General features: G+C 37.0%; 1 long non-coding RNA gene across 1 annotated transcript; it reads right to left on the minus strand.

Moving 5' to 3' along the window:
- Positions 1 to 1782: 1782 nt before the first annotated feature.
- On the minus strand, positions 1783 to 12332 carry LOC310638543. Its single transcript, XR_014492126.1, has 3 exons — positions 12279 to 12332; positions 6615 to 6663; positions 1783 to 1852 (listed from the first exon to the last, which is right to left on the minus strand). It is a non-coding gene; the product is annotated as an uncharacterized lncRNA (long non-coding RNA).
- Between the last annotated feature and the right edge of the window lie 5693 nt (positions 12333 to 18025).

Below are 18025 nucleotides of genomic sequence, written 5' to 3' on the forward strand. Positions count from 1 at the left end.
TGTGTAGCAATTATTTCAAATAACAGCTAATTATTTTAATGTTTTCAAATTTACATATGGTTAATTTTTTTTAATTTGCACATATGGAAAAGTAGGCTAATTGCTCTTAGTTTAGCAATTGCATATCATATGAAACCAGATCCAATCAGAAACTATAATGGGATTAAATATAATTTTACAGTTTTACAATTAAGTCAGCATTTTATTCTGTTACATTTTCCTTCAAAGTTTCCACTGAATGTAATGGAGCTTACTTTAGCACAGAGATCCATAAATATAGATAACCTTGATTTGAGGCTGCTCCTGGTACTACATAAACAGATGTTTATACAGTTTTCAGATTAGAGTGCAGTCAGAGAGCCCAATCAACAAACTCAAAAGATTAGATATAGCTCTCAAATATATGTTGCTCTCAAAAATATGCTTCATGGGCTTAAGTCCTTCCATTAAGCTACATCGGGAAAAATGCTGATTGTGGTTCAATTAACTTTTCTGAGGCCAAGAAGATGTAGAAAAATAGAGAAACAGGTGGGAATAGGGACAAATGCAAGGTACCTAATGTGTATATGTATGTGTGGCAGTGCATCTTTGTGTGTTTTCCAGCCTAGCTTGGGAAGAAAAAATTGACTAGGGTATTGTATAATCAACACAGTGGAAACAATAATAACTGTGATGTTCAGGATAGTGATGTTAAACCTGTGCTGGTTAATTAGAACTATTGCATAATTAACATGAACATTCATTATTATGGATAAATTCATATTTTCATACACATTTTGTCCAAGCCCTATTGCTTATGCCAGAATTTTTATATTATCTGCTTTGGAAATTCCAATCTTTTATGCAGCACTATGGTATATACATAAAATTAAATAATTAACTATATAAGGAATTTAACATGCTTTTCCCAATCATTACTCTAAAATTTGACATTTCAAAAGAGGATTTATGAATTGGACTGTATTTTATGGAGGCAGAAATTTCTCTTTAGCTTTTCTGACCAGTAGGTGTCAGTAGAAGCAAAGTAATATTAAGATGTGATCTAAAACCATTAAAATTATTTTTAAAAGATAAAAGAGCTACAGTTTTGGAATAAATAAACATGAATGATTGAAATGTGGCAAATAACTATCTTTAACCAGCAAATAGTAAAGCATTAAAGCAAAAAACATCTGATACAAATGGCATCTTACCCCCCCCCCAATTTATTGAATGCAAAGCAATGAACATTTTTTTAACTCAATGGCTTAGAAAAATGCAAATACTAGTAAAACACAGATCCAATTATAGTTATTAAGGAAGATTTCAAAATCTAAATTATCTAAAATAAGGGACATTAATGTGGGGGGTTGGAGATGAAAATAACACCTATTCTTTGAGTGATGTGGATGAGGGCAGATATTTACATTTGCATTTAATTAATTTCATTACATTAAATTTGATTAAATTCAATTAATATGATTCCTCATGTATTTAATAAAGTTACATATATTAAAGCTAGTTAAATGAGAACTTTTGGAGAGCTTTGAAGTCTGTACTATAAGGTCTTTCCTAATTTATACTTAACTACAAGAAGACCCTAGTAACACATTTTTGTTCAGTGCTACCATTATATTGCCTTCAATTTTTATCCAGTCCATGAGTGAAGCATTCTTAAGTCTTCCTTAGTTCTACTGGTATTAGTATCCTTCCTCTTCAACCAATGGCATATATAACATCCATTATGTCATAGGCAAAGGCAGGTGACCTGGTGGGAATAGAATGGTGCTTACCAGTCAAGCTGATTGGGGCAGGACCCTCCCTTTACAGTTCAGACTTGTTTGATGCCATCATACTGTCTCCTTAGAACTGCCTACAGGAATGCATTAAATATAACAAAAAACAGTTGGCCAACATAGGCATCCATGGCTAATCACCAAATTGTGAAAATAAAAAAAGTATCAAGACATCACAACATGAGCCCTCTCCTTTCACACTTGCACCCCAATGACAGAAGCCTCAAACCTATAATGCACAAAACCTAGGGGTTTTTTTCTTAATTCGAATCAACCTTCAGTACAGCACTAACCAGCATTTTCTCAGAAAGGCACCCACAAAGAGTGCTAATCCTGTTTTTAAAGGCCAATCTAAATCTCTTCCTATGTTTACAAGGAAGCTAAATATTACCTAGCAAAACATTTAAGTGCTCAAGGATGTGCAAAAACTGCCAACATTTTTCTCTTTTTTAAAATAAATATATTGAAGACATTTTGTCTTCCCATCAAATGAACTGGGAAGAGAGAAGATTTGAAGAATTCTTTGGCACAACATTCATTTTGATGCTGTCTCTGAAAGTTTCAAATATGATGGATTAAAAACTCACTCATTTGCAATGAAATATGAGAAAGACAGCTTTGGATGTGCTGACAAGCTAAAGACAGAATGCAAACATATCCTCCCATTGCAATTATAATTGTTGCATTGCCAGATTCTTTAGCTGCAACTTCCACCGTAATGGTCCCCCTAAGTATCATTGTTCCCCTTCAAAAAGAATCAAGGAGGATTTATTGAACAAAAAAGCAGTCCAGCATAAGAGGTTTCAATTTTGAGGGACTCTTGATGCTCTCTGAGCTTGGTTGTTTCTTGCAGAAGCTTCATGACCCAAACTAGGTAACATCATTAGTGCTAGTAAAGGGTGGGGTTTGCTCTAGGTTTATATTCTAATGGCTTGTCCTGTCAGTGTTACTGGGAGCGCTCTTGATGGTTCTTTTGGCTCCTGCAAACATCAGCTCCCAGAGCAGCTTTTTCAAATCTTGTTTGCTTTAGATGAGAAGATGTTTTTAAAAAACATTTTACTGCATTTAAAATATTAGCAGAAACAGAAAAAAGCAAATGGAACAAAATACAAAAATGCACACATTATAAAAAAATACACAAGTGCTTAAAAAGTAATTGTAAAAATAAAACAGAAAAAATAAGGCATACAGTATGTTGTTAGAACCAATTACAATTCTATACATAATTATATAATAAAAATACTTTAATGCTACTTTAATAACAGGAAAAAAAGCAAATGGAACAGAACACAGGAGATGCTGAGAATGGTTAAGCTGTTTTATTTATGAATACAAATAGTTGCAAATCAAGGATATATGATGCCCCAGATGACATTGATTGATGGCACCATCTCTTGCTGATATGAAAATCTGCTTTTTAGAATGAGGGGCAATGTTGGTGCTTCCTAAGCTTTGGCATCCCAGACCAATACCTACTTGGCCGTAAACTAAAATCAGCTCTGAATACAAACCTGAAGGCACACAGGCATTCCCATAGAACAGATGATTCAACAAAATAAAATTTCAGTAGTCCATCCTATCACTCTTGAACTATCCTCCCTCATTTCCAAGCATTGAACAAATTCACTGTGTTCAGTTTTCCACCGGCCCATCTTCCTTAAGCAATATATACCAAAATATAGCAAAATGGTATAAGGTCTCCTACTTGAGCAGAGGGTTGGACTAAAAAATCTCCAAGGTCCCTTCCAACCCTATTCTACCGGTATGTTCTACAACAAGCTTTAACCTACTAGTCTCTCATTTAATCCTGAGGACATCAGCTTGAAGATGGATGCCTTCTCCATTTACATCAGGGTTGTCAAACTCAATTTCATTGAGGGCCGCATCAGCACTGCGGTTGCCCTGAAGGGGCCGGGTGGGTATGGCCAGGGTGGGCATGGCCTACTGGGTGGGCGTGGCTAGAGTGCGTATGGCCTACTGGGTGGGCGTGGCCAGCTCTACATCGTTCGCATCAAGGGTGCCTATGGGGGCCTGGGCAGGAGTGGGACAGATCTGAGGGTCTCTGGCAGAAGGAGGGTCTCTGGGCCAGGGCCAAGGCAGTGGGGGCCGTTCCCTCACTGTTTCCAGGATGGCTTCGCGGGCCACATGAAACCACTTCGCGGGCCGGATCTGGCCCCCGGGCCTTGTGTTTGACATGTCTGATTTACATCCTAAGTGCTCAAAAGCAGTTGGAAGATGATCAGTGATCATGTACTAATTTGCCAGCCTTGTAAAGCTGAGAAGAAGAAAAATAAACAAAACCTCACTATATTTTATGCAGAAATTGCTTGTGATCACTCCTCTCTTCTACAACATTACCTCATCTTATGTGTACTGTGTTTGGCTACTGGCTGAATGATTATTATTATCAGATCAATTTTATCTTTTAGCAACTACATAATAAAACGTTATTCAGAATGGTTTGTCTCCAATCTGGCCCTTCAGGTTTTTTTTATTGGAGTACCCGTTGCCACAATAATTAGGTCTATGCTGTGGTCATCCTCTTCTCTTCTTTCCTTCTACCTTTCCCAGCATTTATAGGGTTCTCAGAAACAAAGCTGGGTCTTTGCATAATGTGTCCAACATATGGCAATTTGGTCATTTCTACCTCAAAGCACCCATTTTGCTTTCATAGAGGGTCACAGGGAAAATCATCGCCTGCAAGATTCTGATCTTTGTAGTACAGACATGTATCCAAATATCTTTTGCAAACCTTCATTGCTATCTTACCAAGCATTCATCTGTAGCATATTTCTTGAATGCAGGTTTATTTATTTTTAATTGTTGATCCTAGAAGGCAGATGTTGTCCACCAATTCAGTATCTTCATTGACCATTCTCAAACTGATTGCTACATCTGTTATCATTAGTTTGTCTTTATTTATATTTCTCATTTTTCCATAGTTCTCCTTGACCTTGATTACTAGGCCTTACAGAACATTTACTTTTTCAGCTATCATATTTGATTATGTGTAAATCAAATGTGAGCAATCCCAATATGAGCTAGAACTGCAAAGCTGTCAAACCAGTTTTCCTTTTGAGAGAGTGGATAAGCCACATGCAGCCAAGGGACTTATGGAGAGAAATATTCAATAGTAGTAACTGTGACAGAGATCTCGGAGTCCTAGTGGGCAATCACTTAAATATGAGCCAGCAGTGTGCTGCAGCTGCCAAAAAAGCCAACACAGTGCTAGGCTGCATTAACAGGGATAGAATCAAGATCACGTGAAGTACTAATACCACTTTACAATGCCTTGGTAAGGCCACACCTGGAATACTGCATCCAGTTTTGGTCACCACGATGTAAAAAAGATGTCGAGATGCTAGAAAGAGTACAGAGAAAAGCAACAAAGATGATTGGGGGACTGGAGGCTAAAACATATAGGGAACGGTTGCTGGAATTGGGTATGTGTAGTTTAATGAAGAGAACGGTGAGGGGTGACTTGATAGCAATGTTCCAATATCTCAGGGGCTGCCACAAAGAAGAGGGAGTCAAGCTATTCTCCAAAGCACCTGAAAGCAGGACAAGAAGCAATGGATGGAAACTAGTCAAGAAGAGAAGCAACCTAGAACTAAGGAGAAACTTTCTGACAGTTACAACAATTAACCAGTGGAACAACCTGCCTCCAGAAGCGGTGAATGCTCCAACACTGGAGGTTTTTAAGAAGAGACTGGCCAGCCATTTGTCTGAAATGGTATAGGGTTTCCTGCCTGAGCAGGGGGTTGGACTAGATGACCTCGAAGGTCCCTTCCAACTTATTATTATTATTATTAAAAAAGAAATGAAATATTTACAAGAACCACAAGGGTGCAGCATTTCAGAGAAAACATTACATTTTATTGAAATTTCAGATAGACAACATGGTGCCAGAAATAAATTGGCTCAGCTTTCAAATATTGCTAACATAATTACAGAAATCAAGAACTGATTTTAAAAAAAAATAAAGTATTCATTATCTGACAGTACCAAAACCAACTGATAATGTTAGGCTGAGCATTTTAAACTAGGATTGCACACCCATACTATGTCTTACAAGATTAGTTTGAAGGAGCACGATGCTTGTATGAGTTCTTCACAACATTTATTGGGGGATCAAATTAAACATTCCCTAACTTTTTTTTATGTTGGTATTGAGTTCAACTATCTGGCAAGTATCATCTCAAGAAAACAGAAACTTTCTTTCTTATAGATGAGAACTTCTTATAGGTGAGGAGGTTTACTCTCTAGAGTGAACTTGGAAAATTTAAGACATAAAGGCTTTTCGTTCGGACTCTTTTGTGGGCCAAAGTGAAATACATGGAAAAATACCTTTGACAATGAAAATGAAAATAGGGATAGGGATAGGGTTAGAGCTAGATCCCTTTAGAGCTGAAAAATGGTGTGACAGCTACATTCTAGAAGGCTCTCAAATGAAAGAGAACACAACAGTTTTTCATTCAGACTCTTTTGTGGGCCGCAGTGAAATACATGGGAAAATCCCATTGACAATGAAAATGAAACTAGGGTTAGGCTTACGGCTCAAGTTAGGGTTGGGGTTTTATCCTTTTGGCATCCGGGCTGAAAAATGTTGTGAGCGATACTTTCTAAGAGGTTCACAAATGAAAGCGAACATAACAGGTTTTCATTTGGCCCCTTTTGAGGGGCGCAGTGAAATATATGGGAAAATCTCATTGACAATGCAAATGAAACAATGGTTAGTATTAGGGCTGAAGTTAGGGTTAGGGTTAGATCCAGTGCTTTTTTTGTTAAAAAAAAAAAGGTGCCGGAACTCACACACGTCATACAACCTGCCTTGCCTACCCTGTAAGGTTCGATCCAAAAAAGGTGCCGGAACTCCGTTCTGGGCGTTCTGTGAGGAAAAAAAAACAAGCCCTGGTTAGATCCCTTTGGAGTCGGGGCTGAAAAATGTTGTGAGGGCTACATTGTAAGAGGTTCACAAATGAAAGTGTACATAACAGCTTTGCATTCGGACTCTTTTGAGGGGCACAGTGAAATACATGGGAAAATCCCATTGACAATGAAAATGAAACTAGGGTTAGGGCTAGGGCTCATGTTAAGGTTTGGGTTAGATCCCTTTGTAGTCAGGGCTGAAAAATGGTGTGAGGTCTATATTGTAGGAGATTCACAAATGAAAGTGAACTTAACCGCTTTTCGTTTGATGATTCTTTAAGCTCGTGTATCTGAAAGGCACTAAATTGGGTTCAGCTTATTAAGGAACAGATATCATCACACATCGGTAATATCCTACCCAAGTAGATCTTGGTGATAGATACCTTTTCATAAGATTAGAAGCCTTGAGGACATTCTAGGAGGAGGCCTGTATTAGTGTATGGTGAAAACAAAACAAGACAGGAGTCTGATAGTCTAAATGTTATTAACAGGCATGAGCTTTTGTAAGCTGCAGCCCCTTTCATCAGATGCATAAAGTGAGCTACAGCTTACGAAACCTTATGCTGTTCAGTAAAATGTGTTAACAGGAAAAAGTGCTATCAGACCCCTGATTTTAAGCCTTGAGGGGTCAGCTGGAACACTGAGTTCTAATATCCAATATGTGCTGTAAACATTGTGTAAACCTGTTGCGCCTGATACTGGGGGTGGGGGAGGTGGCTCTATCCTAGTTTGTGTGTCATAGTTGACCAATTTTATCACTCCTGCAATGCACTTGCTCCAATGGTTGATCTGAGCTCTGAGTCCTGTCTATCATAACTCTACAGGCTTAATATCCATTAAGTATTGCAATATGCAGAGATGACAATATCACAACTTATATAGCATTGATTATTTTCTTTAATAATGGCAACCAACTCAAATTTAATGTACTGGTGTGCCTGGACAATGTCACATTATATATTGTTTAAAACATTCAAGATCAAAACAAACAAGACATTTAGATACTCACCTTTAAAAGACGCAACTTTTTTTGAAATAACTATTATATTTCATCTGCTCCATTTTTTTTAAACTGTCCAGGTCTGAGACAAAGTTTCATTTTTACAAACAACATTATAATTTATTAAATTGATATGCCTCTTGACTTCTCCTAATTCTGGATAAAAAAGGTAATGTGTAGACTTCTTTTCTTTATTTTTCTTTTGTTATCTGTGTTATAAACACTAGAAACTGTTATTAACAACTTCAAAAGAATGCAGTTGCAATACCTCCAATATTACAGTCAAAAGTTTTACAATAACTATTTCTGAATGTAATCATTTATTTTGGCTTTGATGTTTTATGGGAAAAAAAGAATTATGGTTTATTTTAATTCAGTTAAAATTAAAAAGTATATAGTTTTCTTCAGAGAAGGGAGGGAGGGAGGTTTTGTAGATTTCTATGTCCTAAGGCCAAGACTGATAGCAGCTTTAAGGGTTCAGATTATGGATCCCTAGGCTAGGAAAACAGTCCCCAAGTCTTTTGTTTTGAATTTTTTTGAATTCTTTGGTCCATGCCAGCCATATCTATTTAGAATCATTGCCTAAATATTATATTATATTATTATATTATATTATATTATATTATTATATTATTATATTATATTATATTATATTATATTATATTATATTATATTATATTATATTATATTATATTATATTATATTATATTATATTATATTATATTATATTATATTATATTATATTATATTATATTATATTATATTATATTATAATATTATTATATTATTATATTATATTATATTATTATATTATTATATTATATACATTATATTATATACATTTTAAAATCACATCAATACAAAATACAAAAGTTAAAAGACTATTAAAAAGATTAAATTATCCCTGAAAATAGAAACCCAGTTAAAATTCTCAGCCTGGGCCAGAGAGCTCAAAGAGCCAAGTCTTCAGGTCCCGGCAGAATGAACGCAGGTCAGGGGCAGTCCTGAGCTCCACGGGCAGCTGGTTCTAGAGGGCAGGCGCACCCACAGAGAAGGCCCTCCCCCTGGGTGTTCTCCGCCGGCAATCTTTTACTGGTGGCACCCTGAGAAGACCCTCCCTGTGCAAGCGCACTAGACGAAGGGAACTTGATGCTGGCAGCAGGTGTTCCCTCAAATATTACTATATTATTATATTGTAAGATACAAAATCCAATAATTTGAATTTTACATTCAGCAAAAGAAAATGGTAAACCACTATATCTGTGGTTTTTACTCCAAGGATATAATTTATAGCTACTGTTTCTTAATTCATGAAAACCCTATTCAAGATAAGGTAAGGCCACACTTGGAATACTGCAACCAGTTTTGGTCACCACGATGTAAAAAAATTGTTGAGACACTGGAAAGAGTACAGAGAAGAGCAACAAAGATGATTAGAGGTCTGGAGGCTAAACATATAAGGAACGGCTGCTGGAATTGGGTATATCTAGTTTAATGAAGAGAAGGACTAGGGGTGACATGATAGCAGTGTTCCAATATCTCAGGGGCTGCCACAAAGAAGAGGGAGGCAAGCTATTCTCCAAAGTGCCCAAAGGCAGGAGAAGAAGCAACGGATGGAAACTAATCAAGGAGAGAAGCAGCCTAGAACTAAGGAGAAACTTCCTGACAGTTAGAACAACTAACCAGTGGAACAATCTGCCTCCAGAGGTGGTGAATGCTCCAACACTGGAAGTTTTTAAGAAGAGACTGGACAGCCATTTGTCTGAAATGGTGTAGGGTTTCCTGCCTGAGCAGGGGGTTGGACTAGATGACCTCCAAGGTCCCTTCCAACTTTACTGTTATGATTATGATTAAGATTCAGGAGCAAAAACACTGCCCACTCTTTGATATTTTCTGCATTCTGTTTAGGCATTTTATTTAGTGGTAAAACTGGATAACCTGTCTAAGTGTAAATGTATGAATGGAATTGCTGAGCAGCCTTCTGAGTTTATTCAAAAACCTAAGCGAGTGCAGAGGTTTATGCAGATGTAATAGGAAATGAATTTAGTAAGTCTAAAAAGAAGATCATGTGCAAATAGCAATGACACCCACTTGTTTCAGATTACAAGCATAGAAATGAGTCCGCCTAAGAGATCTCCCAATTAGCATGTAAGATCCTTCATTGTCTGAGTATGCTTGCAATGTAAAATCAATTCATTTATACGGTGAAACTGAGAGCTTTAAACAGAGTTTTGTTTAAGAAATAACTAGCACCTCTCCCTCTAACTGAAAAAGGCATGGCCGAGTGAATAGGTCTTGTGTTATCAGTGGTCATGCTGACTGGAAAAGCAGGGTGGGTTTTAGTACTATAGCAGTGAAGAATACCTCAAGATTTCCATGATGATACTGTCTGCACACTGACATATAGCAAAGCATGCAGGCTCACTTACTCAATGGACCTATACTTTTAATAGCTTTGGCATAGACACTTTGTACTATGAGAGTTTTGAAGTCATTTTGTCATTATTGTGAGTCTCATTTTAAAATTTTATAACATCATTAAGAGCTAAAAACAAATAGCAAGATGTCTCAAGCAGTTATTTCTTTGGCTTGTGCTTGTCTATCTTAAAACAAACTGTACCTTCTTAAAATAACCATGGGGATAGAAGAGTGATGGTGAAGTCTGGCCTATCTATAAATCTTTACTTTTCAGTTTAAAAAAAAAAGGTCTGAACTTTTTAACCAGAAAAGATCTGAAAAGAAGCATGTAAGCTTCATCCTGCTCTTTCGTTCTTTTGGAAATAATGCCATGGCAGAGCAAGCTCAATATTCAATTGGAACAGTGCAAGAAATTAAAGTCCCATTTTGGCTGGAGCTCTTGGGACATCATTTGAACATCAAAGGAAGCTGGGGATGGTGGCTTGAGGAGCCTTTGAGTTTGCCAAGCTCCTTAGACTCAACTTTTTTAAAGTGTTGAGGTTAGGATTTCCTGATCTTGGATAAAGCCAGTCATGGACTGTCGGGAAATGGGTGGGAGTGGTAGGGAATCTGATATCCACTTTCCCTTCCTACAGTTAGAAAAATGTCCCCATTCTGAGAAGGGAAGAACTGAATGGAACAATCCTATAGGCTTGGGCATGGGCAACACCCAGGGATAGGGCCTTCTCAGTGGGGGCGCCTGCCCTCTGGAACCAGCTGCCAGTGGAGCTGAGGACTGCCCCCGACCTCCGATCATTCTGCCGGGGCCTGAAGACCTGGCTCTTTGAGCTCTCGGGCCCAGGCTGAGGAGAAATTTATTTTAATTGGGGTTTTTTAATTGTACAGGGTTGGTTTAATCTTTTTTTTAAAATTGGTTTTTTAACTTTTGTATGGTTGATTTTTAACTCCCTGTAAACCGCCCTGAGTCCTCAGGGAAAGGGCGGTATATAAATGCAATAAAATAAATAAAATAAATATCTGGTGAAGGGGGATAAGAATGCCAAGTCACATCAGATATGGCCATCACATCTCATAGCCATCGTAACAATGATAATTGATAAACATTACCTAATTTGTATCATAGTACATTCATCATCATGACTTCTTCAAGAAACCTATACCTGGAACAGTATTTCTGGGATCAACAGATGGTGTCTAAATAGTTCTAAATATACTATGGGTCCTGCATTTAATCTCTAAGTGCACTATACTTATCATAACATTAATTCTTTAATATGAAATTCTAGCATTAGAGCTCTTAGATGGAAAAAGCTGTTGTAATCTGCTTTAGTTTTTCTAAGCAAGTTGGATATTGTATTTTTTCAGCCAAAATACAGCAGTATATTTATAAGAGATGGTAGTGCTATTACTTGACAAATATTTCCAGAATCCTTCCAAATATTTGCTCTTCACATCCATGAAGACACTGGAAAAGAATAAAGGGCCAGGCGCAAGTCACATGCTAACAACAAATGTCATTTTCCAGATCCCCTGCTGCTGATATATACATGTGGGATTCAATGCACATGTGCAAAACTTTTTTAAAGGTTGACCTTGATCTATAGCTGAAACATCTTTATACAGAAAGGATTCTGCTTTTTGGCTTCTCTGTTCTGGCTAATTTCTTGGGAACAATTTTGCTGCCCACAACTTAAGATAATAATAGAACAATTTAATACATACATGCTGTTCTCTTTTGGAGCAAGCAACTAAATGCAAAGTGCAGAAAATGAGTAAGAAATAACAAGTAAAAAAATTAAAGCAGGATATGAAAAGAAAAGGAAATGTTGTCACTTAGTTTGCTTGAACATCATTCACTGTATGTCTCCATAGCTTTCTCTCCTTGTAAATCGTCAGTGCTTCCATCACTGCATCCTATATTACTCCTCATTTCCAGGTTGTTACTTCATATTAGGAACTCACTTTTCTATTTAAGCCACATTCATGAAAATAAAATGAAAGAATTTGTCCATATATAGGACAAATCCTTCCTGCTTCCTAGGTATGTAGAACAACAAATACCTGGACTAAATCTGACATGCCATGGAATACACAACTTGCTAACCAAATGATGACTGAAAGCATGGAGAAAGGAAGTCTTGTAATAGGCAACAAACCTGGATCTCATGCAATTTCTCTCCCTCCCATTTATCTTGCAAAGATCATTAATACATTGGTTCCAGATTAGCCACAATAGTCTTCTTGCTACTTATGCAAACAAGGGATTCTGACTTTGTGGGGGAGGAGTTCCCCTTTTCCTACCTCCATCTTTGTTATTCTTAGAACAGAGCTTCTTAACTGCTCCAATAACTGCCATGGATTCCCAGGGCTTCTGCCCAACCTGATCTTCTTCAAGTTGTTACGATTCAAGTTCCCAGAATTCCTAGCTTGTAGCATGCTGCTGGGGAATTCTGGAAGTTATACTCAAAACACAGCAGGCAGATGCAAAACTTAGGTCATGAAAGCAGTCCCCAACATATTTATTCAAAAGTAAATATACAAGTGCATAGTGACACTTCTATCATGCATAAGCCTCTATTTTTGTAAGATAAAAGTAAAAACTATATTCTAATTTGAGTACTGAAGAGCTATGTTCTAATAGATAGGTTCTGATTTAAACATTATACATTGGTTTCTCATTAGATTTATTGTAAAAGTGAATATATTATATGGAACTGTAAGCCTAGTTGTGGATTGCTATTATGCAATAGGAATAATAATTTTGATGTTAAGGAATTTCATATCCTGGTGAAGAGACACCAAAAGAAGCATTTGCTTTTACTTCATTAATTCAAATCAGTAGATTTTAAGATCTTAAAAATGACATTTAAGACGTCTTCGGCATCCTGACTTTGTTTTAAAAAAGGCATACACAACTGGCAGTTATTATTCATACAGGCTGCTCTTGATGGATAAACTGAATGCAAATATCAGTTTTGTACACATGTTCCTCAATGAGGTAAGGAGTTGTAGATATGGCCATGGGTATCATAGCCAGAGCAGGATTTGTCGTCATCCCAGGAAATCGAGGGTGGGGTACGTGTAAATGTACTCTCCTAAAATGTACCAAATGTTCTTTAATTGTGTCCTGACATAGTTCAGTGACCTAGAAATTCTACAAAATTCATGTCCAAACATATAAGCCAGAGGTGTCTGTGGAGAAGAGGTAAAAATGTCAAGTTGTTATAACCATGTGTTCTGTCTCTTTTTAACATGCATTATGATCCAGAAGAAAAATGTTAGATATAAAAACTAAATACCTATCACTTTCATTTTTTTAAATCAAATCCTTCCTTAGAAGAGAAAAAGAAACACTTCTTTTGACAGAGAGGCAGGAATGAATGTTATTTTTGGAATTGTTTTTTTTTCTTGCTTTCTGTCTTCTACATAACTTGCTGTCCTGTATTCTTCTAGAAAAATTTCTATCCTCAGTCCTTCTCAGTGCTTTTTTTGTATAAGAAAAAGGTGCCGGAACTCACACGTGTCATACAACCCACCTTGCCTACACTACAAGGTTCCATCCAAAAAAGGTGCCGGAACTCCGTTCCGAGTGTTCTATGAGAAAAAAAGCCCTGGTCCTTCTACAAAATTGGTATACAAAACAAAATTGCCCCTCTTTCAGCTCCACAAAGAATATAAAACAATTACAAAAAGTTATCCTATTTGGCACTCAGTAAGAGGAAAGATCAGTTTCCTTTCTGTAATTCAGTCATATAAAATGTACTGGTTGAATCCTAAAATGAGAGTTAATACAAGGAATATTTTGATTAATGCGGCTTAATAATATGGTATAAAGTAGAAGTAGAAAGATCTTCAGTGCCTTTTGGGAGACACATTTTTGCCCTAGAACCTATTCCACTATTTGAGCAAATGATGGAGCCATTTCTTCCATCTGGGCTCACATTTTTAAGCCAGAACATTTTATTATGTTTATTATTTGTCCATTATCAGAATGGACAAATAAAGGACACAAGAATTTCCAGAAGAAGAAATGGTAGACCAAATATGTTTTTACAAAAAGTGAAGTTGACAACTGCAGTGAAATGAAGAGCTAGCAAGTAGGCCAACTCTCTGGACAAGGCCCTCTTGTGTGTTATCTGGAGTCTTCAAAGATTACACCCTTGAAATTCAACAGCAAGGTACCAGTTTTCTGGCAGAAAGTCAAATAAGTAAATGAATCTTTCATAGCACCAGGTATGGTATGGGCTTATTGGTTTGAATGAGATTTTTAGATATAATTACACAAATACTCAAATAATTCCCTTATCACAGTATGTTAGACTTCATAAATAAGGATGCATTATTTTATGGCTCAGGATGTTGTATAACCAAGTGATCCCATTAATTTCTGTTTGTCTGTTGGAGCAAAGCAATTTGTATGATCGATCATGTTTTATTAATCCTGACTGAGGTTTTAGTGGTCTACTGGGTGAATCTAGCAAATGAGTGACCAGATTCCTTTCAATATGTTCATAGATAGTTTTTTAAAACTCATATTAAAAAATGAATATTTGTAATGTACTGATAGTAATCATCATTGTAATGCACTGAGAGTGTTCACAATTACTCTAAAAATCCACTACTTGCTGCATTGGTTTTACAGTTTTATCCCTTTTCTAAACTCTGTGAAAAAAGATGGGTATTAGCCAAACTATTGTTTTTTTTAAAAAAAGATAAAGTATATCAGAAACTGCAAAACCAGGGAAAAAAGCTACACTGGTCTACTAAACGTAAGCTAGCTTGCTAATAGAGGCTTCTTAAAGGTTTTAAACATATTAAACATTTTATTGTTTCTGTTTTGATATCTAGATCAATAAAGGCATTCAGTCAATTATCTGTTAAAGCTATTTTGGTAACCTATTCCAATAGGATATGACCCAAATATGCAATTATACAATTCAAGGCGAAAAGGTGTGAGGTAGATTACTTTTAATTCCTTAATAAAGATAATGACCAACTATCTTAGAAATAAGATCCAGTAAAAAAAACTTATCCTAATTAACAGATAAAAAGGAGAAATAATCTGCAAAAACATGCCTCAGTTACTTTACCACAACTGATGGCAATTTTCTGGTATCAACATATTTGCTCACTCTGAGTGAGCATTTTGCTGGCTCTGTGAAACAAGCTTTACAATAAAGCTCTTTTAGATTTTGTGTGCCAAGCTTTTAAGTAATCCTAGGACTCTCTCAGTGCCATAATGTTGCTGTGATTGATGGAACAACTGCTCTGTTTGCTCCAAAGCAAAACAACTGCATCATATTCTCATCCCTGATATTGCCCTCTGAGACATCTTTTCTTTTTATCCTAATCCAGCATTTGCAAACACTCCAGTAGCAATCTTTTGTCTGTCTAAAGAGAGGAGAAGGATATGCTTTGAACTGTTGCATTCAGGTCAGTCTGACACATAACACCATATATCTATGGTGCATGAAATTTGCATGTGAAACTTAAAAGCTATATCAGATGAAACTGATCTACCTAATTCAGAATAAGGAATATTTCCAAACTTCCATTTCATCTAAGTCAGGAATGGGTAACCAACACCATCATTTTTGCTGCTGCTTGAATGTCTTTCCTTTTGCCACAGAACACTGTTACAATACAGTGACAAGTACCTGAGTTTGCACAACAAATTGAAACCAATTTTTTAGGGATACTGAATTATACTGAATAATAAATAAACAGATCAAGTTGAATTTGTATATGATATTACGTCAGTCACAAACACACACATATAATCAGGGCTAAACCTATCTATGCTTAGCAAGTTGTCAAATATAGCTTCTAGTTCTTTAATTCCCTTGATTATATCTGTTGTGAAAGTGCAGCCAAGGGATAAAACGTACATTAAACTTCTTGTAAGTGTTGGTTCTCACTTTGATATGGATTCAAGTAATGCAGGATCAAGGGCATATGGTGCCCTAGGCCACAATCACTGATGGTGCCACATCACAAAAATGGAAAGATTTGCATTTTTAGAATGATTCAAAAGGAAGGATAGTATCGGTACCTTCTAACCATTGGCACTTTGGCTTAAAGCAGCCCTGGATTCAAGCAACTATTAATGGAGAAAATTAGTAGCTGTGGACCTTTTCTTCATTACAGAAGAAACCTGCCTCCTGACTGGGTACAATGAGGCTGGGAGAAAATGTCTCAAGAATCTCCACTCTATGGTGCACTTAGAAATATTGATTCTAAATTGAAAACAATTCACACATTGGAATTTTCGAATCATTACCATTTTCATTTTAGTAAAATTTACTAAAGAGAAATTGAGAAAAAGTATCACTTTCACTTCAAACCATTACAAAAGATCTGGAAATTCTGCCCTGTTTCATACACCTATTTTGTCTTCTGCTCACTCTGTATAATGGTCACATGTGGTCATCACACAAGTGAGAGAGACCAGTTCCCCAAATGTTGGTGTTTCTCAGTTGTGTGCTTAGAAGGCTAAACATAATTTTTTAAAAGTGCTGTCTCCAATGAAGAAAGTTATCCACTTCTAATATAATTGGAGATTTCAGGCATTAAATTTAGAATTTAATTACCTATGGGAATTTTTATTTCTACTTATTTTTTTTTTTAAACTGAACTATATAGCAATGCCCCCTTCATGGATTACTGCCTTGTCGTGGCGAAGGGGCTTGCGTAATTCAATGAAGCTATGGGCTATGCCGTGCAGGGCCACCCAAGACGGACAGGTCATAGCAGAGAGTTCTGACAAAACGTGATCCACTGGAGAAGGAAATGGCAACCCACTCCAGTATCTTTGCCATGAAAACCCTATGGACAGTACCAAAAGGCAAAACGATATGACGCTGGAAGATGAGCCCCTCAGGTCGGAAGGCGTCCAACATGCTACTGGGGAAGAGCAGAGGGCTAGTACTAGTAGCACCAGAAAGAATGAAGCGACTGGGCCAAAGCCGAAAGGACGCTCAGCTGTGGATATGTCTGGTGGTGAAAGGAAAGTCCGATGCTGTAAAGATTTTTTCTCCATAGGAACCTGGAATGTAAGATCCATGAATCAAGGAAAGCTGGACGTGGTCAAACAAGAGATGACAAGACTAAACACTGACATCTTAGGTATCAGCGAACTAAAATGGACAGGAATGGGTGAATTTAATTCAGATGACCATCAGGTATACTACTGTGGGCAAGAATCCCTCAGAAGAAATGGAGTAGCCTTCATAGTCAATAAAAAAATAGGAAAAGCAATACTGGGATACAATCCTCAAAATGACAGAATGATCTCAGTTCGAATCCAAGGCAAACCATTCAATATCACAGTAGTCCAAGTCTATGCCCCAACCACCAGTGCTGAAGAGGATGAAATTGACCGGTTCTATGAAGCCCTACAGCACCTTATAGAACTAACACCCAGAAATGATGTCCTTATCATCATGGGGGATTGGAATGCTAAAGTAGGAAGCCAAAAGATAACTGGAATAACAGGCAAGTTTGGCCTTGGAGTACAAAATGAAGCAGGGCACAGGCTGATAGAATTTTGTCAACAGAATACGATGGTCATAGCAAACACTCTTTTCCAACAACCCAAGAGACGGCTTTACACATGGACATCACCAGACGGTCAACACAGAAATCAGATTGACTATATGCTCTGCAGCCAAAGATGGAGAAGCTCTATACAGTCAGTAAAAACAAGACCAGGAGCTGACTGTGGCTCAGACCATGAGCTTCTTGTTGCAAAGTTTAGGCTTAAATTAAAGAAAGTAGGGAAAAGCGCTAGGCCAGTCAGGTATGAATTAAATCATATTCCTGTTGAATATACAGTAGAGGTGACAAATAGATTTAAGGAATTAGATCTGATAGACAGAGTGCCTGAAGAACTATGGACAGAGGT

This window comes from Vipera ursinii (genome assembly GCF_947247035.1).
Source record: "Vipera ursinii genome assembly, chromosome: 3".
NCBI classification, from domain to species: Eukaryota; Metazoa; Chordata; class Lepidosauria; order Squamata; family Viperidae; genus Vipera; species Vipera ursinii.